At 42.3% G+C, this 27,624-nt stretch overlaps 1 protein-coding gene and 1 long non-coding RNA gene across 4 annotated transcripts in view; both read left to right on the forward strand.

The window, feature by feature from the left end:
- Positions 1–27,624, forward strand: part of LOC121650162 (carbonic anhydrase-related protein 10-like) — a 169,344-nt gene that overhangs the window by 31,152 nt on the left and 110,568 nt on the right. The gene's annotated exons all lie outside the window — the stretch shown is intronic.
- On the forward strand, positions 969–23,273 carry LOC121650450. The gene is made up of 4 exons (XR_006012277.1): positions 969–984; positions 14,842–14,849; positions 20,425–20,434; positions 23,184–23,273. It is a non-coding gene; the product is annotated as an uncharacterized LOC121650450 (long non-coding RNA).

Genomic DNA, 27,624 nt, shown 5'->3' on the forward strand with positions numbered 1-27,624 from the left:
AGCTGAATTTGTTTTCCCCTGTGAGGCCCTTTGGAGCCTCAGAGAAATCTGGTCGGTGCTGTGTGGTCAGACAGAGTCTGATGAAGCTGAAAAAACAGGCGTCTGGTTAGATTTAGTGAATCATACCAACATCAAATCCAAGGTTTATTGTTTACAAACGATAATCACAAGTATATACATAAATAAAAAGTAAATTAATCATTTGAATCAATAAAATAAAAATAAATAAAACTTTAAAAAATACCAGAATTATCAGGTTGCAAATTTACGATGAAAGAGGTTAATAAAGTTTTTATAAAACTATTAATCCAGCAACTAACAGTGATGTTCTAGTGAATGAAATACAGGCAATGTGTTGATTTTTATTATTTTTATTTTATTTTTTTTTTTTGGACTGTGGATCACTTTAAGAATTTCATTGCAAACGTTTTAAACTACTCTCTTGTAATATTGTGGAAAACTGAAGACAGAAAATCGCAGAAGAAAAACAGAAAAACAATGTTTACCAAAAACAAAAGAAAAACAGCTAACGCTAAAAAAAAAGGTTCATTTTACTGGTCAAAATACACTTTTTCTTTCTTTATCACATTTTACTGGGTCAAAACTTCCAAATTTTCGGTTTTAGTATTTCCCTAAAGGACATTGTTTAGTTGTAGCAGAGGATCACCAAGTCCAGACCTCTTGGTCCAGTGTCCTGCAGGTCTTCACCATGCTGCAGCAAAGCAGACCTTGACAACAAGCTGTTTCATTTGAACCAGCTGTGCTGCAGCAGGGAAATCCTGCAGCAAACTGGCTGAACAGGGCTGGAGTTGGTGATTCTTACTGTAGCAGGGATATGCAGCCTTTTCTTTGCTTCGCTGACTTTTTTGGAGCCAAACTGTAGTCCTGTAATTGGCCTCTTGATTCTGTCTTTAAAATTCTCACAGGTTCACTAGAAATTGTAACACACACTCACCAACACTGGACAATAGAAGATGGAGAAACGTTGCTGGTCTGATGAGTCTCCATTTCAGCTCCACATTCAGATGCTCGGCTCAGAATCTGCTGGAAACATCATGAAAACATGGATCCATTCTGCCTTGGATCAACGCTTCAGGCTGCTGCTGGTGTAATGGTGGGGGGAGATTTTCTTGGTCCACTTTGGGCCCCTTAGTACCAACGTGGCCTGGTTTAACCAGCACAGCCTACCTGAGTATTGTTGCTGACCATGTCCATCCCTTTATGACCACAGTGGAGCATCTTCTGATGCTACTTCCAGCAGGATAATGCACCATGTCACAAAGCTCAGATCATCTCCACCTGCTTTCTAGAACATGACCATGAGTTCACTGGACTCCAACGGCCTCCACAGCCACCAGATCTCAGTAATAATAATAATAATAATAATAATGATAATGATAAAAGTAACTTTAAGAAAACTTTATTAGTGCCTCAGTGTGATTCTGCAGATATAAAAAAGAACACACACACAAAAATAATAAGTACATTATAAGGACTGACAGGTATTAAAAATAAATAAAATTACCAAATAAAATGTCTTTACAATGGAAAAAATATATAATTTTTTTTAACCTGTCCTGTTCAGCATCATAGCAGCAAAATAATAATCTGGTTGCTGTATCGTGCTGAACAAATATGCTCTGCCAAGGGGAGGCCTATGGGTAAGGCTCCTCTTGATAATGTGATTCATTTATTAATTTATTTACTTTGAATCACAGAATCTATGTAATCTTGCTGGACCTGACCGGAGGGGAAAGAAAAAGATGGAAAATAGCAAAAAGAGCAAAAGGGAAAGAAGAAAGGAGACAAAAAGATCACAGACAGACAAAGACCCTTCAATCCACACCATCACCAGACAACAAGCTGTTACACCTGTACATGAACACACCAGAAAATCTCCTACAACTTTTACAAAAGCAGAAACAGAAACAGAAACAAACAAACACACACACACACACAAAAACAGAGCTGCTAGTCATTAAGAGTTTTTAAATAATAACCAAATGAAAAAGACATAACAGCGACCAGATACTAACTCACAGGAAAAATAAAAAAAAGAATTATCTCTTAGTATTAAAACCCACTGGACAACTCAGTGACTGTATCAGCATGCAGAGGATGAGGAAGAGGAGTGATCAGTGATGAAGAGTGATGACCGCGCCTCTACGGAGGTCAGAGGCAGATCAGGGCAGCCCAGAGACCCGGGTCCTCAGCAGCAGCCACGGAGCACTAACCCAAGCTACCCCACCCCGAAGACGACTCCAGCCCCACCCGAAGGGCAGCAGTGGAGAGCCCCAGCAAGAGCCCCCCACGGTCTCGGGGCACAGATCCCAGTGGGCCAAGATCGGCAGCCGCTGGCCCCGCCAGGGACCGGCCACCCAGGGCAGCACAAGCAAAGGGCCCAGGGCCCCAGGAGCCCAGAGGCGGCCGCCCCAGACAACCACCCGGCATAGGCCAGCACACACCCCGATGTTTCAGCTGCACAACCCGGGAACCAGGGCACCATCAACCCCCTCCCCACCCACAGAGCTAGCAGCCCACTAGGGCAGTCACTCCGGGTCCCAGCCCCTGGGGCAACCACCTCGCCCCCACTCGCCCCCGGCCACACACAGGGGGGACAGGGGTGTGAGAGGTCCCCATTACCCTCTCCCTCCCCGCTCCTGACTGTTTATGAAGTGTGTGTTGTTTGCAATTAAAATTGAGGGGCAGTGGCCGCAATGAGCCGGGAGCTGGGCCACCTAAGTGGCCCCGCCCAACATGCACCACATGACACGCCCCCCAGGTGTTGTTTGTGTGTTGTGTTTCTTGTGTTTTGGTGTCTAAGTGCAATTAAAATTGAGAGGTGAGCCACCATGGGGTGCATCCGAGGAGACCACTGAATGGCCCCTCAGCTCCACCCTGCATGGCTCCACGCCTCCCAACTCCCTACGTGTGTGTGTGTGTGTGTGTGTGTGAGAGAACAAATATATAAATAAGGCAGCTTAGCCTCCTCACCTGCCCTGCTGGTTTCTGCACTGGGTGGTGTTATAAGAATGCTGGAAACATGCTTTCTCTCTCCTGTTCTTCCATCTCCTCTCTCACACGCCTCCACTGGGGGATGGTGGATCAACCTGGTCTAACATATTAAAATTGACATAACTGGTTGATTTTTTGAAGCGCTCACAGATAACAAGGTGCCAAAAAAATATACATTTCTATTATATTCCTGCAGTTTAAAAGGTTTCCCTTTATAAATAGTAAAGCCTAATTAGTCTGGTTGTAGTTACATGCATCCATAAGTAGATCTATTTTATCATGATGCAGTTAAATAAAAATGGCAGAATGTAGATTTTTAGTATTTTGAAAGATTGTACTTTAAAAACTAACAAGCACTAAGTAAAAGTTTTTAAGGAATGCACCAGTGAAAACCATCAACAGTAAATATTATAGTAAACCCTGTAATACTGAAAAGGTTCTGGGATCTTTAAGATGCAGTCAGATTATGTCTAAAGTGGAACTGAAGGATCTCACATGCAGCCTCACCAATGATTATAGGCTAGGATAACAACATTATAGGCTCCTGAGTGGCTAAAAAGTACCCAAAGTTATTTATAGATTCTAAAACATTGTCCATTTTTACAGTTAAAAGTAATTTCCAGGATCAACGTGGCGGCGCCACTGACATACAAAGCGGGACCAATGCACCGTCTACATGCCTGACAGAAACCACCCAGCAGTAGAGAAACCCGTCATGCTAGCTAACTAGCATGTATAGCTAGCTAAACTGTTAAAAGGCCTACTGGTAACTTCTGACGGTTTTAAGAGGTATCAAGCAAAACGAAAAAAAAAAACAAAAAACTTGATTTATATCTGACCCAGTGTATACTACAGTTCATTACCAGAAATTCAGATCCCCACCACTGGCACCGGCGGCCACCGCCAGTCTCTCCTCCTTCCTCCCTTCCCCTCATTCACCTGCCGGCCACCTCCATCACCTGCAGCTGATTCTGATGCTGCAGAGGAAACTCCACCGCTAGCAGCAAAAAGTTGTGTAAATTTGTGTTTAACACATTTAGCTGCATCAGCCTGAAGGCCTTGCCTCTTTCTGTCTCAAATTTTTCGGTGCCTCCTTTACTGTCATGGGGGGGGGGGGTGCATCAGCCCTGAGGTGTACTTGGTCCAGCCCAGAATCAATCATGACTAGTCGATCTATCAGATTTCTGTGCCAATAGTATCATACCTTTTATAATTATACCTTCAGAAGCCTAAAGCAAAAAAAAAATGTCGGTATGCCATCGGGTGCCCGGTATGCCCGATGGCCAGTTCAGCACTGTGTGTGATGCTGTCATGTCAATATGGAGCAAAACCTCTGAGGAATGTTTCAAGCACCTTGTTCAATCTAAGAAATACAGCCGTTCTGGAGAAAAGGCCATCCAAACCTAGCAAAGGCAGACCTGATAAAATGGAAGATAAGTGGAAAAATTTGACTGTTTTCTGTGACGTTTTCATCTCATAAAGTAGTAACTAACTGAAGCTGTAAAGTGATGTTACTGGGGCTTTTTTAGCTGTGATAGCCACATTTGTGTTGCAAACAGGTTCTCTAGTAAATCTACTAAAACATCTGGCATTTTGAGTCCACCATCATGTTGCATTCAGACTAGAAACGAGTCTGAGGTGTGACTGCATGACTGGTTGATGGTCGTTATGTCTCCACAGCAAGAATATATATTAATATATATATATATATATATATATATATATATATATATATATTACAGCTCTGTAATCTCTGACACAGTAACAGTTATTTAAAAAAATAAATAAATATGTCGGCCCTCTGGCATCCAGCATGCTGTTCTTTAAGCTGTTGACATGAAATATAAACTCATTCATGATCATCTACTCCAGATGCCAGAACCTCCAGTAAAAACTGTATCCATGAGCTGGAATGTGATGAAGAACTGATTGATGCTTCCATTAGAGGCTGCTGCCCACTTTGTTTTAAATCAAATTTGCAGATTTTGTCCAAAAACACAATTCAGACACAAATATTTCTCTGCCAGGTTGCTTCAGAGAGAGTTTGTAGCTGTTGAGGATTCAGGAGAATACGAATGTCTGCTATGTGGTGGACTCATGCTACGCCTCGTGCCGTGTTCTACTAAAGTTAATGTTATTAACTCAAAGAGCTGCTGTGACTGCAGCATCCCACAGTATTAACAATTTGTCTTCTCATTGAAACAATCCTGATGTCAGATGGAGATGAAAACTGTCAAAGAACTGTCAGTCAGTCCTATATATATATATATATATATATATATATATATATATATAATTTTTTGTGAAATTTGATTTAATTTTAAGTTCCATAAAATTCCCCAAACTTTACATCCAACCCAGACTGCAAACATAATATTATGATATGTGTTGTTCTTCCTCACACGTCCTTATTCTGGACTGTAATTGCCTTCTGGCTTCAGCTCTGAGAAGACTGAGAAGCAGACTGGTTGAAGCCTCTGAGTCCTCCTCCTCCTCCTCCTCGTTTTCCTCTTCCCACTAACCCCTTTGCTCTTTAAAGCCAGTGGTGAACACACACAAAGAAACACACAGTTGGAGAGAGTGTGAAGATCTATCGGGAGGAAAGGGCAGCTCCCTTGAGCTCTCTCTTGGTTTTTTTTCTTCCTGAATAAACTCGACACTGAAACTTTATTTTTTTAGCTCTTTTTCCTCCGTCCTTTCAGCTTGTCTGCAATGTGAGGCAAACCTCACAAACACTTGCCTTGCTTGCAAGTCATGCTGTTTTAAATCAAACTCAAGATCTTGCCGTGCTTCATTTGCTTAATTTCAACACACCCACACACACACAAATTGGCTCCAGAAAACACCATCAAAGCATTAAGCCAGACTGAGACAGAAATGGCAGCAGAAACACAGTAATCTAGTTAATTAATCTGGCATTTGTTTATGTGAGGATTAATTACTTTGGACTTCCGGTTGGCAGCAGATGGAGTAGGTGCACAGTTCTCTTGCTACTGCAACCTTTCTCTACATTTCCATGGAAAAAAAAAACAAATTCTTTGTGTTCAAGGTCCTTTTATACTAGCTTATATTGCAAGTAGCCAACCGGCTGGACACAAACATGTCTAAATCAAATGTTTTAAAGTGAGGCTAGCTTAAATGCAGCACAAATCTCAGACCTCCTGGAGCAGCACCAAGCAGTGCTGGCCATGGACTTTTGCCTCCATAGACAAGAAACTTAGACATGGTGCTTAGAAAGAACTGTATTTCTCTTTGGGAGACTAAAAAATGCAAGAGCTGGGTCGGGTGACTGACAGCAGGAGCAGCTGAGCTAACAATCCTTTGAGCTTCTGTAGCCTGAGTAATCGAGGGTTTTTACTCAGGCCCTGTTATAAGCTATGTGCCTGCTGTGAGGAAGATCTCTGGCTGCCTCTGTTGGCCTTGTGACTGTCTCCCCTTATAGGTTGTAGATGCTCATCAAGACTCTTCCAGTGTTAGGAGGAGGTGCTACAGCCTTCTGAGTGTATGGCAGATTGTATGAAAACTAGCTGTTTTTGAGGTGTTGAGCACTACTGGTGTCCCTACCTGTCCCTGAGGCTCAGTGATGTCCAAGAGCCCCTCAGAGACAAAGAGAAGAAGCAAAAATATAGAGCTTAAACAGATGGCATCACCTCCACTGTGTTTATGGACAAAAAAGCAACTTATTTATATGTCACACCTGCTGTGGTATTTGTGTTTTGTGGAGATGGAGGCGTGAAGCTGAGCAGGATGTGTGAGAGCTTATTTCTGTGTCTGTGTGTTTTGGGTATAATATCGCAGCTCAGGGTTGTTATTTGGGTGCTGTAAGTAGGACACCAAGTTAGTGATCAGTTGAGCTTTTGCTTTGCTTTCCTGCTCCATCTTTCTCTCCCCCTCTCTCACACACTGCTCTTATCCACATACTTCCCTCTGTTTGTCATTGTCATGCAGTTTTCCTGCTCCTGCCCATCCCCTCCTCACTCTATCTTCATAAAAGCTCTCTGAGTTAGTGCCTTTCATCTTCCCTCTCTCCCTCTCTCTCTCTCTCTCTCGCACACACACACACACACACACGCACACACGCACAATGCAGAGACTCTCAGGGACACAAGAGGAAGGAAAAAGAGAAGAAATGAAGAAAAGAAGCGAGATCAAGTGGGATGTGGAGGAGGAGGAAACTACATTCCTCCCACACAGTAGAGGAGATATGAGCAATTTCAGAATTGACTAAAGGACAGCGGAGCGGGAAGACTGGAGGAAAGGTGAATCAAAAAATGGCAAAAGAGAGTGTAAGAAAGGAGAAACAGGGAGGAAAAGAAGTTATGATACTTAATCTCAATAATCTCCCGACATCATTGCACATCTACATTCTCCATGAGAGCCTGCTGGCTGCCTGCTGGCTGCCTGCTGGCTGCCTGCGATTATTCACCGCGGTAACAGCGTTAGCAGAAGTGTGAGCAGTGATTACGGTTCATAGCTATTTGCTCTCCTTTCGGCAGACCGCTGCGATGGACCGGAGCATACTTACTAATCAGAGGTTGTAATGGGAGTGTTATTAGTGTCATGCAGGAGGGAGTGTGTATTTTCAAACATATGGTGACATATGTTGATGGGAACAGAGCTTCACAGTTTACACGCATCATTTTTAACCTCAGTGTCAGGATCTGGAGTCTTTACCACGGCCTCTGGGTTCTGTGGTCTAAGATTATTTGTCCTGATTAAATGTTGGCGGTTGCTGTAACTTCGAAGGACGGATGGTGAAAAGCTAGCTAATGAAAGCATAAAGCCTTGCATGGTTTCAGCACATGGCCGAGAAACATGACTGGTATTTTTTTATTTATTTCACACAAAGAAAAGTATAAAATTTACAATCAGTCTTTATTTTCACTTTTGCTGTAAACAATTTTCTTACAGAGGACAATTTTTATCCCGTTGTTTCCTCCACTGTGATTGGCATCTTTCCTTCAGACTATGTGGATGTTAAATCTTTTCGGGTCAGTGAGAAAAGTCCACAGCTGCTGGTTTCCTTCAGTTTGAAGTAAAGTCGTCTTCTTATGTCTAAATGCTGCACAGGATAAAAATGTCATAGTTACAGTAACTTGGCTTTAGATCTAGTTGTGACTTTAATGACAGTGGAATAAATAAAATAAAGAAATATTAAATTGGAGCACTGAGACGTTGCATTTTCAGATGAAAACAGAGAGCAAAGAAATAACATTTTATGTTACCCATTATTTTGCCCATCAGGGCCCTTTTCTGTCATTTCAGTGGAAGTTCACACTGAAATCCAGCAGTCAAGTTGAATGAAAATTCATCTTTGTAGCTGTTGTAAAACCTTGTCTACGAACACAAACGAGCCAACAGCACTGATCACACACCTCCCCGCTCTGCCGCTCTATTCCTGGTTCAAGAACAAAATAAGTTCTGAAACTGCTCAGACATCATTGTGAGGCTGTCTGAGTCCTTGAAGGCAGAAAAGAGCTGAAACTGTCCAGCATCGGGCACTTTTGGGACTCATTTCAGTAAGTGAGCACTAGAAGCTAAAAGAGAAGAGATGGCACTGTGTCTCATTACTCCTCTCTGAAATGGCCCTTTAGGTGGCAGCTCAAAGAAAATGTCCCACTACTAATTTCAGATGCTGGAAGGGAACATTGGGCCAGCCGGGGGCTGGGGGCATCCATAGGACAGCAGAACTGGAATCATGCTCCGATGCTCAAAGTTCAAGCTACAGAGCACTGCAGACATCTGCTACTGCTGCATGCTGTAAAGAGTTTGAGAGAAGACATAAAAACGCCTGATTTAAATCATTCATACCCACTTAAAGCTACACTTTTCCGCTCAACACCTCGATACATGGCACATTTCATCTGTGCCCCTCAGTCATGTCATTTGCATGTGAGTGAGCTCTGATTTCAAGGATAACTGCACATTTAGCATTTTACTTCTGCAGAATTTGGAAACCTACAGGAGAAAACTTTAAAGTAGCACTACATAACTTTCCAACTTTAAAACTCCATGCTTGTTTAGACAGTACACTGACTTTTATTTTCCCCATTCCTCGAGCCTTGTTGCCCTGCAGCATCCTGGCTCATCATTTTTCAGCAGCCTTTGGCTTTACAGCACCATGTCTCACATTAGCACCTGGATAAGGAACACAAGAAAAAATTATTAGAGGAAGAGCTAGAAAGAACGAGAATGTGACAGAGCAAGAGGTAAGACAAGAGTCATCAGCTGTTTGACCTTTACAGGCTGCAGACGGCTCAGAGAAGAGACAGGATGCAAGACAGATGCCAACCGGACATATGTGTTCACAAGGTGGCATAAAAAAAAAAACATAGACCAAATTATTATTTACTTTACGACAGGGCTACTCAATTTAGTCCTACGAGGGTCACAGTCCAGCAGGTTTTCCATGTGTCCCTGCTCAAAAACACCTGGGTCAGTTAATAGGCTGTGATAGGCTGGTAGATCCATGTAACTGGATTCAGGGGTTTTTCTTAGCTAAGAACAAATTCTTTGAACACTCAGAAGTACTCTCACAAAAAACTGAGTGCAGGCATGTTGGAACGAAGTCAGCATTTGTGTTGTTTTCTGCTGTTCAGTTCATCAAAGTACAATAATAAAAGTATGGAAATAGTTATAATTAAACAAAGAATTCTAATGTATCATGCCATTAGAAAGTATTTGACATGTTCCTAATCCAAAACTACGTCTATGTAATCTTTTCTGCAGCAGTATTGTTGTAATGCAGACATTTTATGTCCATGAGGCATTATTTTGATCATCTTTGTATGTGATAGTTAATAAATAATCCTTCTTAGTCCTGTGTTATCTTCTAACTCCACTCTGTTTTCTTTCACATTCTTTTCTCACTTTCCCTGCTGGTTTTACATTTCTGAACACAGAGATAATAACAAATGCAGGTTAAAGCTCCACCCTACAAAGAAGAACCAGATGTGAACAGGATCCAGAAACACCACCATCTTCTATGGCAAATACTACTGGGGTTTGCAGTTTCCCTCTGGGATTAATAAAGTATTTTTCATTCATTTCATTTAAACGTGTGTTATTATCAATCTGGTGTGTAACCTGGCATGCTAAAACAAAATGTTGTGTCTTGCCAAGGTGGAAAACAAAAGTTGCAGATGGTGGTTGAGTGCTCAGTTTTAGGCCAAGAAATGTGCAGGAAAAAAAAGGTGGCATACTTAAAATTGAGTTTTAAGGTTCACAAATGTCTTGTGTGTTGGTTTAATATTTCCCTTAAAATATCACCCTTAAATATAATCACAACATTAAAATACATTATGTTAAAAACAACAACCGTTAACTCTGTAATGACTCTTAAAAGTACAGTATTTAAAATTCAATGTTGGCTGTGTTTTGTTCTAACGTTAGCCACCATTTAGCATAATGTCAGTCTTGGTTGGGTGAAATGTTAAATGTAAAGTGTACTGAGGCATGCAGTCTAGAAGGAAAATCATTTAGCATGTACATAAAGCAATTTAATTATTCATGTCAGCATGTCCATTTAAAATTGTCACATTATAAACCCAAGAATGAAAGAAGAGGCAAAGTTTGAGGTAAACCACTAAATCGTTCAAATGCGAGTCATCAATTACGTTGAGAATAGAGCTGGATGTTTGTTTAATCATGACATGTTTAATCACATTATGCCAGCGTCTGGTGAATGAGATAAATTGTTAAAAACCACCAAAACAAACCTGGGATGGTTTATTTTTGTGAAATTGTGAATACAGAGAGTATAAATCAAGATTAATCATTTTCATACCAAGTCATTAGTGGGACCGAATCTTATTTGTAAGAAGGAAAAGTATTCTTAGTAAGTATATCTTACTCTTTTATATAAAAATATTGAATTTGTGTTTGAAAAATAAAAATCTTTCAGCAAAGAGAAGACTTTCTTCTTATTGCAGTTTCTATAGTTGATGTTTTACTTTCTTTTGCAGGAGTTCAAAAGCACCTAAATGGAGATATGGTATCACTAACGCTGTTAATGAAATCAAATTCTAATTTATTTATAAAGTATTTTAGATACAGGAGTAGCACGAAATGATTTATGTAATAAAAATGTTTGCCCAAAAATAAAATTATTCACCTAAAAACTAAGCTAAAAAGGTCTTGAGCCTCTTTTAAACAACAACAATTTCAGATGTCTGTGGTTCTCTGGTAGGCTGTTCCACAGATGAGGGTCATAGTAGTGGAACAAGGCCTCACCATAAGTTTTGGTTCTCACTTTGGGAATAAGCGAGACCCTTGCATACCTCAGGGTCCACAGGCGCTCATAATTTAAAAGCAGGGCAGATAAATAAGAAGGCCCAAGACAATAAAAACATACAACTAAAAGAACCGTAAAAAGAACCCTGAAGCGTAGGGGGAACAAATGCAGCGATTTTAAAACTTGTGTGTAATGTGTAATGATTTGTAACACTGAGGATGGAAGCATTTTATTCCAGATTTTATTTAGCTGATTTTCAGGATATCTGGTTAATTAATATAACCATCATTTGCAGCTTGCTTTTCAGACGTTCCTCCTTGAGCCCTCACCTTACCGCGGTGGAGGAGTTTGCTTGTCCTGATCCTAGAAGCTATGTTGTCATGGGCTTTATGCCCCTGGTTGGGTCACTCATGGCAAAGAGGTTTCTAGGAGAAGGACCAGACAAAGCTCAACTGACCCCTATGTTGAGTCAAATCAATAGATCCAGGCTTCCCCTGCCAGGATGTGGGTCACCAAGCCCCCCTCGAGGCAGGGTATGGAGGCAAGCCCGGTTGGACTTAGCTTGAAAGAGTGACATGCCCCCCTCCCCCTTCCTGTGGTCTCACCATCTGCAGGGGGGGGGGGGGCATGGGGGTCGGGTGCAGTGTGAGCTGGGTGGCAGCCGAAGGCGGGGACCCTGGTGGTCTGATCCTCAGCTGCAGAAGCTAGCTCTAGGGATGTGGAACAACACCACCCTGATAGGGAAGGAGCCTGAGCTGGTGCATAAGGTTCAGCGGTTATGGCTAGATATAGTTGGACTCACCCCAACGCATGGCTTGGGCTCTAGATCTACTGTCCTGACCCTCTTCCATGCTGGAGTTGCTCCCATTGAGAGGCAAGTGTGGGCATACTTATTAACCCCTGACTTGGCACATGTACTTGGGTGAGAGGGCAGCCTACCCTCCACCTTCAGGTACGGGGACGGGTCCTGACTGTTGTTTGTGCTTATGCACCGAAAAACTGCTCAGAGTACCCACACTTTTGTGGGGTTCTTGGATGGAGTGTTGAAGAGTACTCTTTCCAGGGGCTCGCTTTTTCTGCTGGGGGAGTCAACGCCAGTGCTCACGTTGGCAAAGACAGTGAGACCTGAAAGGGGCATGATTGGAAGGAGTGGCCCCCCTGATCTGAATCCGAGTGGTGTTTTCTTGTTGGACTGCTGTGCTCGTCATGGACTGTCCATAACAAACACCTTGTTCAGGCACCAGAACATTCTAGGCTGGAGTTCAATGATTGACTTTGTGTCATGGTGGCTGCTCTGCCGGGCTTCCAGTCCAATTATTAGGCTTTTTGGCTCCACCTGCAGTTCCCTGATTGCTCCCTTGTCTCACCTGTGCTCTGCTCTACTTATACCCTCTCCAGTCTTTGCTTCCTTGCCAGATGGTCAACTGCTCTTGCCTTGTTGATATCCAGCCTTGCTTCGTGTTCCTGATCTCCTGTCTTCGACCCTGTTACGCCACGGATTTCTCTTGCCTGACCCTCATCGGATTATCTTGCCCAAAGTCTACCTGGATATCGAACCCTGTTTTGGACCAACCACGGATTCTGACCTGCCCCGGATAAGTAGTCTCTTTCCTGCCACTCTGTGTATGACCTCTGCCTGCAATATTGACCACGCTGTTTGGATTTTGGATTTTTGCCCTTATATTTGGAGTTTTTGCAGATTCCTGAACGCCACAGTCTTCTTGGATCCTCCCTCCTCGTCCTGTCAAACTGTTCCAGTTTCCCTGCACTACCACCTATACAATAAATCACTTTTGCCTTATCCTGCTCCTGTTGTGGTCGATTATCGGGTCCTCTCGGAAAACCGTTACACTGTAGTCAGACAATCGGGTGAAGAGAGGGGCGGAGCTGTCAACTGATCACTGGTGAGTTGGCTCAGATGGTGGGGGAGGATGCCGGTCAGGCCTGGCAGACCCAAGCGTGTTTGTGAGGATCTGCTGGGAACGTCTGGCAGAGTCCCCTGTAAGAAGGAGTTTCAACTCCCATTTCCGGCAGAGCTTCAACCATGTCCCGGGTGAGGCGGGGGACATTGAGCCTGAATGGGCTTTGTTCCGTGCCTCTGTTGTTGAGGTGGCCAGCTGCAGCTGTGGCCGCAAGGTCGTCGGTGCCTGTCGTGGCGGTAACCCCCAACTCGTTGGTGGACACCGGCAGTAAGGGATGCCGTCAAGCTGAAGGAGTCCTATCGGGTCTTTTTGGCCTGTGGGACTCCAGAGACAGCTGATATTTATCGGCAGGCTAAGCGGAGCGCAGCTTCGGCTGTCGCTAAGGCAAAAACTCTGGCATGGGAGGCGTTTGGAGAGGCCATGGAGAATGACATTCGGTTTCGAGGAGATTCTGGTCCACCATCCTGCGGCTCAGGAGGGGAAAGCAGTGCTCCATCAACACTGTGTATAGTAGGGATGGAGGGCTGCTGACCTCGACTCAGGATGTTGTGAGGCGGTGGAGGGAATACTTTGAAGACCTTTCAATCCCACCAACACGTCTTTCCACGAGGAAGCAGAGTCTGGGGTAGCTGGTGCTGGCTCTCCTATCTCTGGGGCTGAGGTCGCTGAGGTGGTTAAAAAGCTTCTCAGTGGCAGGGCCTCTGGGGTGGATGAGGTCTACCAAGAGTTTTTTAAGGCTCTGGATGCTGTAGGGCTGTCTTGGTTGACACACCTCTGCAGCATCACGTGGACATCGGAGACAGTTCCCTGGACTGGCAGACTGGGGTGTGGTACTATCTATGAAAGCAGACCAGAGTTTGTTAACAGCAGACTAAACAGTGTGAATGTGCCCTTAAGGATAAAAATTTCACATAAAACTAAGTACTAATACATACAATCATCATCCACTTTACCAGCTCCACTTTGCTAGCACTGGGTTAGACCCCCTTTCTTCTTCAGGACTGCCTTCATTCTTGGTTTGTTAGAATGAACAAGGAAACCTTCCTCAGAGGTTTTGTTCCATATTAACATGACAGCATCACACAGTTGCTGCAGGTTTGTCGGCTGCATCCATGATGAGAATCTCCCGTTCCACCACATCCCAAAGTTGCTCTACTGGACTGAGATCTGGTGGCTGTGGAGGCCGTTGGAGTCCAGTGAACTCATCGTCATGTTCTAGAAAGCAGGTGGAGATGATCTGAGCTTTGTGACATGGTGCATTATCCTGCTGGAAGTAGCATCAGAAGATGCTCCACTGTGGTCATAAAGGGATGGACATGGTCAGCAACAATACTCAGGTAGGCTGTGCTGGTTAAACCAGGACACCTTGAAAGACCCCACAGTGGGCCAAGGGACCTTCTATGCTAAGGATCTATGTTTTCATGATGTTTCCACCAAATTCTGAGCCTAGCATCTGAATGTGGAGCCTGGGAACTCATTAAACCAGCAACATTTCTCCATCTTCTATTGTCCAGTTTTGGTGAGTGTGTGTGAATTGTAGCCTCAGTTTCCTGTTCTTAGCTGTTTCTGAAACACTATGAACAACAACCATGCCACGTTCAAAGTCACTTAGATCCATTTCCTTCCTCATTCTGATGCTCAGTTTAAACTTCAGCAAGTCCTCTTGACCAGTACAACCAGTAAGCCTACTGTATGTAAGGGGGCAACTTTCAAGCAGATCTGTTTGTCACCACCTTAACATATTTTACTATCACTTACTTGTTCAGAAATTAATTTTCTTTCTTCATGTGAAAAAATATCTGGGAATTAATCCACTCAATACACCTGCTTTATTACTTTAATCCTTCCTAGCTTTCTTTTCCTTCTTTTTCTTACATTTCCTTCTTTTTTTATTTTGCCATCCACACCTTTTTTCACCATCTTACTCTATTTTTATATTCGCTGTTACATTAAATGTGTGAAAACTCCTGCTCATTTCCATCTATATGAGTCTGATTAATTTAATCTTATATGTGTCGGTTATGTCACATTTCAGCCTAGCTGTATGTGTGTTTAATATGTTGTTTCATGTAGAGCTACATCATAAAGTCTGTTTGACATAATATTTGATGGGTGATCAATCTTGGCAAACTATAAAACAGAGATATTTCAAGTGCACACAAAAGATCCTACTAGCTGGATGATTTTACCGTCATGCTGCCTCACTGAATTTTTAAATATGACCTTGCTCGTGTTTTTGAGCATCATCACAGCTTGACTCAAAATCAGAGCGATAGATAAGCTGCAGGAGGGATTAGCAAGTGACAAGAATACAAAGAAAGGGACAACAAAGGGGTTATAGAGAAATTACCCCCATGCACACAAGCATCCACTAAAAGGGATGCAGGGGAAACAGCCTCTGCTGTAAATCCCACATGATGATGATGGAAGGTTGAGATCCTGGAACATTCTAGGCACTGGCTGTATCATAAGCATGAGTATATGAGTTTTTATTTTATTTTATTTTATTTTATTTTTGAGCCAAGACATGACCCAGTAGATGCTGGGATAGTTTTTATCTTCCACTTTGAGCTGGATAAATTTGTTTAGAGAGAGTTTGGAGGGTTTTTCTTTGGAGTCAGTGTTTTAGTTTCATGATTGTAAAAAGACAGGTTGACTAACTAAATTTTCTTTTAGCAACTGGAATGTGCACACATTTACATAAACATCCACACACACACACCTCAAACTTTGTTTTTTTTCCCATCTTTATACGCTCGCTGCTTCCTGCGTTTGCTATCTTACATTTTATTACAAACCCTACTCTTATTGTTAGCTTTTTAAACTCAGTGTTGTTTTCATTCTGGAAGTTCAACCATGGACTGGGGTTGCAAATGGACCGTCACCATTTATCCTGGGTAGAGTAGCCAAAAGTAGTCCTGAAGTAGCGTGAGTTCAAAATAATATTACACAAGTAAAAGTAGTCATCTAAAAAAATTACACAAGTAAAAGTGACTAGACTAATCGAATAGTGAGTAACTGTTTGATTGTAACATGTGATTTATTTATTTTCAGAAATGATGTAAACAGACAGACAAATGACCAAAACAATGCTGAACATTAATAATTTACAACAGCTGGCAGCTAACGTTAATTCATTCCTCCATAGAAATGATCTGATTGGTATGCAGCATTAACAATTTTTTTGTAAATACTAAAAGCGTCTGCTTTTATTCCATCTGCGGGCGGCTTACCGTCTCTTGCTCAGATTGCAGCTGGGAGCTGGTGCAGTGTGAGGACCAAGCCTCTTGTGTGTTCTTTTGGATGAGGAGGGGTCTGTGGCAGCACCGAGAAGAGTAATCTACACATGCTTTCACGTCAGTCTCCAAAAGTCTCCAATAACACCAGAAAAAGCTGCTAGATTTGTCACTAGTCGCTTCTTTAAACTAGAGTCAGTAGAGGGGTCTGAAAACTCGCTAATATAGTCCTGAAGTCGCTAAGTTGTTAGCTGCACTCTGATGTGTGTACCGGTCTAATCGCTGTACCAAGAACTTGTGCACAGTCAAACATTGTGCGATGTTTTTTCGTGTACATTTTTTTTTTAATTAAAGTCCCACCCCTAGTTTAAATAAATACCCACAAACACCACTTTTTTACCCCTGTTCTTAGTAAGAAGGAGTCCTATTGGGCTTTTTTGGGCTGTGGGGCTCTGGAGGCAGCTGATGGGTATCGGTGGGCTAAATGGAGCGCAGCTTTGGCGGTCGCTAAGGCAACAACTCATGGGAGGAGTTTGGAGAGGCCATGGAAAATGACTTCTGCACAGCTTCGAGGAGATTCTGGTCCACCATCTGGCGGCTCAGGAGGGGAAAGCAGTGCTCCGTCAACACTGTGTACAGTGGGGATGGGGGGCTGCTGACCTTGACTCAGGACGTTGTGAGACGGTGGAGGGAATACTTTGAAGACCTTCTCAATCCCACCAGCACGTCTTCCGATGAGGAAGCAGAGTCTGGGGTAGCTGGTGCTGGTTCTCCTATCTCTGGGGCTGAGGTTGCTGAGAAGGTTAAAAAGCTCCTCGGTGGCAAGGCCCTGGGGGTGGATAAGGTCCGCTCGGAGTTCCTTAGGCTCTGGATGCTGTAGGGCTGTCTTGGTTGACACGTCTCTGCAGCATCGCGTGGACATCAGGGACAGTTCCCCTGGACTGGCAGACTGGGGTGGTGGTTCCCCTCTTCAAAAAGGGGGACCGGAGGGTGTGCTCCAACTACAGGGGGATCACACTCCTCAACCTCCCGGGAAGGTCTATTCAGGGGTGCTGGAGAGGAGGGTCCGTCAGATAGTTGAACCTCGGATTGAGGAGGAGCAGGAGCATCGCCCAACCAATGTGCATGTGTTTTGTGGGCTTGGAGAAGGCGTTCAACCGTGTCCCCTAGGGACTCCTGTGGGGGGTACTCCGGGAGTATGGAGTGCCGGACCCGTTTGTACAAGCAGTAAATCAGAATAATTTCCAGTGCGTGTTGGACTCCACCAAGGCTGCCCTTTGTCACCGATTTTGTTCATAACTTTTCTAGGTGCAGCCGAGGTGTTGAGGGGATCCGGCTTAGTGGCCTCAGGATTGGGTCTCTGCTCTTTGCGGATGACGTGGTTCTGTTGGCTTCATCGGGCCGTGATCTTCAGCTCTCACTGGAGCGATTCGCAGCCGAGTGTGAAGCAGCTGGGATGAGAATCAGCACCTCCAAGTCCGAGACCATGGTCCTCAGCCGGAAAAGGGTGGAGTGATTATTCCGGGTCTGCGAAAGGGTCCTGCCCCAAGTGGAGGAGTTCATGTATCTCGGGGTCTTGTTCACGAGTGAGGGAAGGATGGAGCGGGAGATCGACAGGTGGATCGGTGCGGCATCTGCAGTGATGCGGGCTCTGCATCGGTCTGTCGTGGTGAAGAAGGAGCTGCGCCAAAATGCAAAGCTCTCGATTTACCGGTCGATCTTCGTTCCTACCCTCACCTATGGTCACGAGCGGTGGGTAGTAACTGAAAGAACAAGATCACGAATACAAGCGGCCGAAATGAGTTTTCTCCGCAGGGTGGCCGGACTCTCCCTTAGAGATAGGGTGAGAAGCTCGGTGATCCAGGAGGGGCTCAGAGTAGAGTCGCTGCTCCTCCACATCGAGAGGAGCCAGATGAGGTGGCTCGAGCATCTGGTTAGGATGCCTCCTGGGCACCTGGTGAGGTGTTCTGGGCACGTCCCACCGGGAAGAGGCCCCCGGGGAAGACCCAGGACATGCTGGACGGACTACATCTCTCGGCTGGCCGGGAACGCCTCGGGATCCCTCCGGATGAGCTGGTGAATGTGGCCGGGGAGAGTGAAGTCTGGGTTTCCCTGCTTAGGCAGCCGCCCCCGCGACCCGACTCCGGATAAGAGGTAGAAAATGAATGGATGGATTTTCCAGTGAAACAACATCGGCACTCCAGATGACCTGTTTTGTTTTTCTTTGTTTTTGGTTATGGCAGTGTGAAAAGTATTGATCATTCCAATCACAAACTCCTGCAGGATAACATGTCCATCCTCTCACACATCAACTGTAAAACGACTGAGAACAAACTAATTTATTCTGAAACTATCTGGTTACTAAAAAATAATGTTAAATTGACCAGTAATTAGAGTAATTATCTTTGGATCTGTGATCAAGTCAGCATGACCAGATCATGTGACATCTTCACAGCTCTCATCAAAACTAGCTCACTTGTAGCTACTGTTGCTTCATGTGACAATTCAGATCTGAAACATGTTTAGTATATGAGGCCAGAGGTATTCATTCTCCTCGGTTTTAGCTTTACAGAAAGCTGCCTCTGATATTTTTCATGTGTTTAGTGATGGGATTTATGGCTCTTTGAAGGGAGCCTGATCTTGAGGAGCCATTTCTTTCAAAGAGCCATTCAAAAGACTGGCTCGTTCTCACAATATCTTACAAAATTTCACAATATATAAAAATTACAAACAATCAAAATATGTACCTATATGAAATCTACTATACAGTATATAAATTATAGGAAAAATATAGATAAAAAAGGATAAACCTGAGCAGTCTAGTTAATGTTTTGGATAGAACTCACAGTATTTGTTTCCGAACTCTCTGCCCATAGATGCTTCACATGAATGGAGCGTGTTGGACATCAGACTTCTATGATGTCATAAATGTGACGAATGCAATGTGGAAAATTTGTAAAAAGAATACCTCACAAATGAATGGCTCACAGCTGTGACTCGGTTCCCATCGTTCATTTAAAAGAGCCGTTCAAAAGAATCGATTCTTTCATGAACATGACATCTCTAGTGTTTATTCATTCCCTGTCTGGTGTTGTGCAGCTCTGCAGCCATGATTTGTGTGTGTGGTCATGTGACTGCATGGTAACGTTTGATCGTGTGATGAACGATGTCTGACTGGTAAAAGTGGTGACTTCACTCAGGCAAAAATAAAGCAAATCTAACTGAGTAAATGGTGAAAAATAAAGAAAATAGTAATAAGTGGAGGGTTGTTTCTGCCAGAGGAGCATTTGTTCTTCACAAATTTATTCAAAGAAAAGTAAAACTTTGATGGAGTTAAATTGTCCTCAGAGTACTGTTTTTTAAATGTAACTCGTTCCTACTCACCTCCGATAATGTAAAAGATCACCCTGTCACTGCTGACAGCTTGGTCTCTCCTTAGAGAAGCACCACAAGTCTACATTTGCTATGTTAAAAAAGCGTTTTCATGTGCTTGACCAAGCTAAAGCTGCTTCTCTCCAGAACCCAGAAAAGCTCTGACTACTGTGCTATGCTGCATGCCTCCCAACACTCCGCTGCACACTGAGATGCCAGCGTTATGGAAATGCAGACCTCAGCCAAACCCTGAACACATGCAAGCTGCAAATAGATGTCAGACACAAGAGGCCTTAATAACAAACTATTTCTGAGAAGCCTACTTTTAGACAGATCTGTTGAAACTGTCACTTTGCTGTAACACGCCACAACCTGTCCATCATTTAGCCAGTAACTGTAAATTCAAGCAAGACAGACTATACTGTAACGCATTCCCTGCAACAACTCATTTTACATTTCCTTCCTTTCTGTTTAAAGCCGTCTACGTCCCTCCATGTTTGTTGAGGGAAGGAATCGGTAGCTTCCTCCATTCCTTCATCCTATTTTAATAGATCCAATCATGTGGTGACAAACTTGTACGCTTGTGAGTCTTTGAGGTACTCAAAAGCTTCCAGACATAGGGTTACTACTGCAAGTTCAGAGGCAGTCAGGAGAAGGTTTTTTCATGGTAAGGATGATAGGGAGACTGACAGAACAGCCGGTACCCTTAGCAATTCCCCTCTACCACCTCGGCCCACTTCAGACCAGCAGATAGCAAATACTGGAGTGATATAACCAACAAACTGCATAGCTGCTGACATTTCATTAAACATGCTCAGCTCCAGAGGCTCTGTATCTACTCTTTTCTCAGTGGAAAGATCAGCTCGAGGGTCAACAACAACACTGAAACAGCTCTAGGTTTTCTAAGTTTATCTCTGTATCATTGTTAAACTATGGATTGAAATGAACTCTAGTAAGTGTTGGCCTTAAATCAAGCAGACAATGTCTCGTTTTCAGACTTGAGCAACCACTTTTGCTTGTTTCTCAACCCTTGTGGATATTTCATATCTCTACATAAGTATGGTCTAAGACATGGCTGATCACATGACTTACGAGGTTATTTATCTTAAAATCACCCCTTCTAATGTTAGGTGGAGAAATATGATCCAAAACCTCCATCAGAGCCAGGTTTCATAGTGATTTGGGGGGTTTAAAAAACCCAATCCTAAACATTCAGCTGCTATAGATCATGTCAAATCCTAATAATTCCAATCCAAGGAGTTAATATTTCACCTGCTAAGGTTAAAGCTCATTTCAGACATGGAAGGAGCCATGTGTCTTTAATGATCAGTCTGTAAGCACGACAGGATCCAGCCGTCAGACCCTGTGTTAATGTTCCGTATTCAGGCTATCGAGTGTGATGGAGGATAATTACAATCAAGTGAGGTAAATAACATTAATATCCTGGTTGTTTTCATCAACACATCATGCTGCAGTGACACTTTATAAACATGGAAATAATTTTCCACATAACCAAACTGTTCTTTTCAGTTTGGTTTGGTTGAAGTCATTTTACATAAAGTTGATCACATGCAAGAAAATCAAACTGGACCAACTTAATTTAATAATATTATTATCTACTTAATATAACTTATAATTGTTTTAACCAGACTGTGCTATTTGTGCAAATGTAAAATTGGCTCAGTAAGTTTAATTAAACTGAATCCCAACAATAGAAAGTTAATCCAACTTGCTTTGATTTAGATTTTGAACATGTGGCTGCAGATTTATTTTGTTCAGTGAGTTACAGGGAGGACTCAGATTCAATTCAATTCAATTCAATTCAGTTCAGTTCAATTCAATTCAGTTCATCTTTATTTATACAGCCCCAGTTCACAATAAAGTGATCTTCAGACACTTTACCGACAATTTAACTCAAGCCAATTAATTGTGATTTAAAAACAAATCCACATTTTTCCAATTTAAAATAACTGTGTTTATACAAGTCAGTTTAAGCCAATTCCAACAAGAAATGTTGCTCTCAAATCAAACAGTTAAAGATAGGGAACTACCTCCGTACTCTGGCAGAATCTAGCTCAGGGAGGGCAGCGACTGACTCGACTGGTTGGAGGTAGAGAGGACAGGAAAGAAAGACCAAAAGACACTGCCAGGAATACCTGCTGAGAGAGAAGAAATATAAGTTAATGATACCAATGCTGTCATATGTTTATACATGGAAGATAAAGCGCAGAAAAATGAAAAGGGAAGGAGGTGCTCTGTGCATCATGAGCAAGCGGCAACCTCCGGCGGCAAAATGTGAAGCCTACACAGAAGTGCAAAAAGTTGCAGTTCCCCCCTCGTCCACTAGGGGCTCCAAAACCGAGCAAATCCCCATAGACTCCCATGTAAAAAAGACCAACTTCACAGCAGAAATAAACATGTTTAAAGCCTGGTACAAAAATCCATTTTAGGATTAATAGGCCAAGTTTACCTTCATGACAACTGTGAGGGGGGTGAATTATTTTTATTACTCATCGATTTGGATGTTAGTTAATCTTGAAAGTCGGCATAATTTGATTTACAGGTATCTGATATTCGTGGCAAGAAGGGAGAGTGCAGCACAACCGTAGTTTTTAGCTGGCTAACAGCGCGCCTTAACTTTAGCCCGCCTACCTTCATTAGCTGGTTAGCTCACGCTAGATCTGAGTTGGAGGCAGCTCGGAGTTTGATAGATGTCAATCATCCACCCCCACCTTCACAGTCCCCCTTTCAGCTCCACCACTTTGCCCATTTTTGTATTTTCCGAGAGTGACGGCAGGCGTGACGCTACCAAGATGGCGATGGTGGGAACTGCCCAACGAGCTTCTCTTTTGCTCTTCAGAAACCTACAGCTGACGTCACGGAGGCTCCGCCCATCCTTTATTTACAGACGTCCCTCAGCAGTCCAAGCATGAAGCAGCATTGCTGAAGGGATGAATAAGATTTAATATAAAAAAACTAAGGTTTTAAGCCTGATCTTAATTGTAGAAAAGATGTCTGCTTTCTGAAGCCAAACTGGAAGCTGGTTCCACAGAGAGGGGTCTGATCTGAAGGTGTAGGTTCTATTAAACCTGCACTCTCACAATAAAGTGCTCTGTTGGGCAAATCTGAAATTCTAAGATCTTTAAGATCCAATGGAGCTTGATCACAGAGGGTTTGATTTACTAAGATTCCTATATATATATATATATATATATATATATATATACATGTATATATATATATATGTGTGTGTTTATAAATTCACATTATTAAAATGAATAATGAATAATTGTGTTAAATAATTAAGTCCTCAATTTCAATGAAAATAATGGTGATTATCATTTTTGCCATAGTCAAGCAGTTCCTAGGATATTCAAGGTGCGCAAACCTCTGCACCACGGTAAGGTGTCAGAATCAGAATCAGAAAGCCTTTATTGTCATTGTAAACCAGAGCATACAACGAGATTAGGGGGTGCTACTCCTTATGGTGTTTGCATCATAATAAAAAGAATATGTTAAGAATAAAGACAAAAGGAGGAAATAAATAAAAATAAATACAGCTCAGTTAGGGAATATATCTTTAATGCTAGGTGTTATGTTTGTTTTTGAGCAGTGTATTATTATTATTTATTTTTTGTTATGATGTTTTCCTCTAGAATATATTTATTTCTAGGTGAAAACACCATTAGATTATGGGATGTTGCAGGCAGCAGATCATTCTCCGTAGCGTCTCCAGACCCTCACGTGTGCTCACCGTGAACCTGCTCTCATCCGTGAAGACGGGGCTGATGGTGGATCTGAAAATCCTGGTGGCAAACACCATTCACGCTGTGAGCCTAAAAAGTTGTACAACAGCAGGTGGTTAAAATGAGACCAACTGAATATTTCTCATCTTCGGTGCGTAAGCCAGTTCCTTCTCTTTCTTCCTGTCTCGTCCTACAGACAATGTCATGTCTGACATGACTTACACAGATATTTAAAAATAACTCCGTCTTCGGTGAATCAAGCTGTTTAGGGGCCTGCAAGTCATGCAGTAATCTCATATTCTTAAGAAGATATAACAGGATGGGAGTGGAGCGTGGCGATGCGTGGACTGGTGAGCAAGCTAAACTGTTGTGTCCATGACAAGATACAGACTGCAACAAGCTGGAGACTGTCTTCTTGTTTTTTTCTTTTTTGGTTGTTTTCACTATATCTGGCAAAAGTGATGGAATCAGCGCTCTTAGATGATGTTCATTAGTTAGTTTTTTGTTTGGTGCAGCTTAAAATCTTTGGCAAGTTTTAGAGTTTTTAAGTTTAAAGGTCTAAGATGCATGAGCTGCTTCACCAGGCTGATTGGCGGGAAACACTGAGACGATGGAAAAGAACGTCAAACTCATTTATAAAGGTATTTCAGGTTGGAGTGTGGCAAAACAGATTATTCCCAGCCCTGTCTTTTGAATAAAGGATGACATAATGGAAAGTTTGTTAGAGAGAATTTTACACATTGACCAAGAGGAGCCCCAAACTTCAGAAAGGAATATGCTTTAAAGACAGAAAATGTAGAGATGATGAAATTTATATCTGACATTCCTTCTCTAACAAAGGCGTACCAACCCAGCGTCATACATGAAACACATGCAGCCACCTAAAACATGAACGTGTGCAAACACACACACACACACACACACACACACACACACACACACACACACACACACACACACACACACACACACACTGGGCTACTGCAGCAGTAACTTGAAACGCCAGGTAAACATCTGTTTCCTCATCTAAAAGTTCCAGTTTTTCCGTAAAATGAACGGAGAAACCACAGCGTACAAACAGCAGGAAAGTGAAGAAGAGACATTAGTCCAGGTAACAGCGAAGAAAGTCGGTCATGTTTTAGAGCTTCAACACGTTGATGCAGTGTGAGAGTTTGATACTATCAGAGCCGACGTTCAGGCTCTGGCTTTAACGTGAATCATTTAGACTTGGATACCGTCATTAGCTTAATTAGCTTGCCAGCCACTGCAGATAAAACTGCTTCACTAGACTAACTCTTCTTCTGTGAGCTATAAATAACCTGTTGTTAAAACAAAAACTTAGACTGTTATCATTGTATGCTATGAATATGTCATGCTAGCAAGTTGGCAGGCCTGCAGTAAGACCACACACACGGGGGAGTTTAAGTATCAACATCATGAAGGAAAGCAGTGTGTGAAGTTTATATTTCACACCACAAAAGCATTTCTTATTCTACTAGAATGATTGTGTACTTCAAACGTGCAGAGGCTTTAATGATCAATACAGACGATGCTGAGAATTTTCCTTTTACAAGGAAAGTGTTCTCTCTTAAAAACCGCTGTGATCAGTTACAGATCATTAATCAGATACAATCCAAACGAGGAATAAGAAAATCGAAATAAAACAAGAAGTCAGAGGAAAGTAGATTCATCTCACAGAGCTGTGACTGTTTTTATTTCAGTGCCAACATTAGAATTTCTTAACTATTTTCAGTAATCTGATTACTTTTTGGAGGTATTTGTAATTAAAATGTAATGAAACACCCTGACCAGGTTTATCTGAAGATATTGGAACATACTTAAAACTTATTTGTATATTTATTTTCAACAATAGGCAAACATTTAGTGATATTTAGATCTCCAGTGAAAATCCAGATGAAGATTTACTTTTTTTTGGTTTGTTTCAGCGGTTTAATCCTGCGATGTAAACACAGCGTTTAATGAATGCTTCATGTTTCCTGCACATGCAAGCTTCAAACTGTAAGTGCATAAAATAATCTTTACACCATCTGCAAGTAAATTTGAAAAGACTTGTCTTGTTTCACACATTCATGAGCAGCAGTGAAGCTCAAACCACCACAGAGGTGAGTTACCAAAGCACCGCCATCCATTTCCTGCATCCTTATCATCTAATTCAGGGTCACGGGGCTAGAACCTATCGGGATGGGTTGCCAGTCCATCACAGGGACAACCCAGAGGCAAGCTAGATAAACAACATCATGTACACACACAGCTTTACTCCTGAGTGAAAATAGAATCAACAATTAACTCCACACGCATGTTTTGTGCTGTGGAAGGAAGCTGACGTACCTGGAGAATAGAGAGAACATGCAAACTCCACAAAGGCTCACCATGCTCACTGAGCAGGCCACAAAACAGGCTGAAGGAAAAGCTCCACTTTAAATATCACTTTTTTAGCCTTTCTTTTGAAGACAAATGTGTGAAAAAACAAAGCTTAAGAGTCAGTGACCCTCATATAAGTAAAGTTCATCAGATCGGTGAGAAGTGTGAATGAACTGAAGTCTGTCTCAGCAGGACCGTGTTTGACTTCATGAATGAAGGATGAGCTTTAGGTTGGAAGTGTGCAGGCGGTATCTTTTGAAGGACTTGCTTAACTCACTTGAGACACATTTGTCACTTAATAGCATGCTCCATCATGAAGCTCAGTCTCAGCTGCTCGTTGGGACCTCCAGCAACTAATGGTGTTTGGTACTCTCACAGCCTTTTGATGGACACAATAACCCTTCAGAAAGCACACAAAATGACATGAAAAACTACAACTTTTTCTTATTAGCATGAGATGTTCCTGTCCTAATGGGCAAGCTCCCTGTCTCCCTTTAAACTGTCATGTTCGCTCATAAAGTGCATCTTACTGTAAAAGTAGATATGGCTAGTTTTGTAATTGAACTATTTTTGAGATGGTAAATTTGTATGATTGAAAAAAACTTTTAAATTTTATATTTCTTTCAGAAAATGCCAGCATGAGTGTATGCACAGTTCTTACAGGATGCTTTATGATCATGCTGCAGCAGGAAAACATGTTTCAGTTGTTTGTCTGTAAATGTTGGTGAAAATACTAGCAGCTTATTTCTGGCTGAAAGTCATATGATGCAACATCTTCAAAACCAAACAGTTCAATCATCCAGTTCACCCAGTAGATGACAGAACAGCCCGTTCCTGGAAAGTTCTCCGAGCCTTCCTGTCTCTCTGTCAGCCTGAAAACAGCTGCTATGTTACAGGTTCCCTGTGCTGAAAGCAGGTTTCAGACTATAAACGAATCAACAGGTTGAATTCAGCCCAGAATAAAATATCATCCACGTATCTCTCCACACTCTTTGTGTATCTAAACGCTGCATACGGAGCACTTTCCACACGATAGTTAAACTCTACAGTTTTATCTTCAGCGTTTTGCTGCTCAAGCTCAGAAAGATAAGGAATCTTAAAAGATGGGTCAATTTTTAGGTTGAAAAATGACATATGTATATATGTGTATGGCACCTCAGTGTTTTAAATGCTCCCAAACGCAGGGCACTAAACACCGACTGAGACGGTGAGAATGAGTTTATATAGTTTATGTATATTCATGAAAACATGAAGATCCAGATATATTAAATTAAATTTTAGTTTTCAAGCAAACACTACAGAAGATTTCTGACAGGAAAAAAACAACTACAGGTGATGCTCATCAAGAAAGAACATCGCGTCTGGTTCTGGTGGTTTGAATGCCGTTACTGTGAAAGTTTGACTTCTACAGACAAAAGAAAGTTTTCAGTCTGAATCATCTGCAGGTTTAGTCACTTCCAAGTGCAGGTTCCTGCTAGTTCAGTTCAGCTTCATTTATGCAGCTCTAATTCACAACAAAGTCATCTCATGGCACTTTACAGACAAAATCAATTCAAACCGATTCATTGTGATCCACTTCGAACAGATCCACATCAGTCCAGTTTATAATAACTTGTTCATTCAAGCCAACCTGATTTTTTTTCCTGTCTAAGGAAAAGTTGTGTTCAACCCAAAATGAGCCTTTTATACCTTTGAGATTTGGAGACTTGTTCACCATG

This window comes from Melanotaenia boesemani, chromosome 2 (genome assembly GCF_017639745.1).
Source record: "Melanotaenia boesemani isolate fMelBoe1 chromosome 2, fMelBoe1.pri, whole genome shotgun sequence".
Classification (NCBI taxonomy): Eukaryota; Metazoa; Chordata; class Actinopteri; order Atheriniformes; family Melanotaeniidae; genus Melanotaenia; species Melanotaenia boesemani.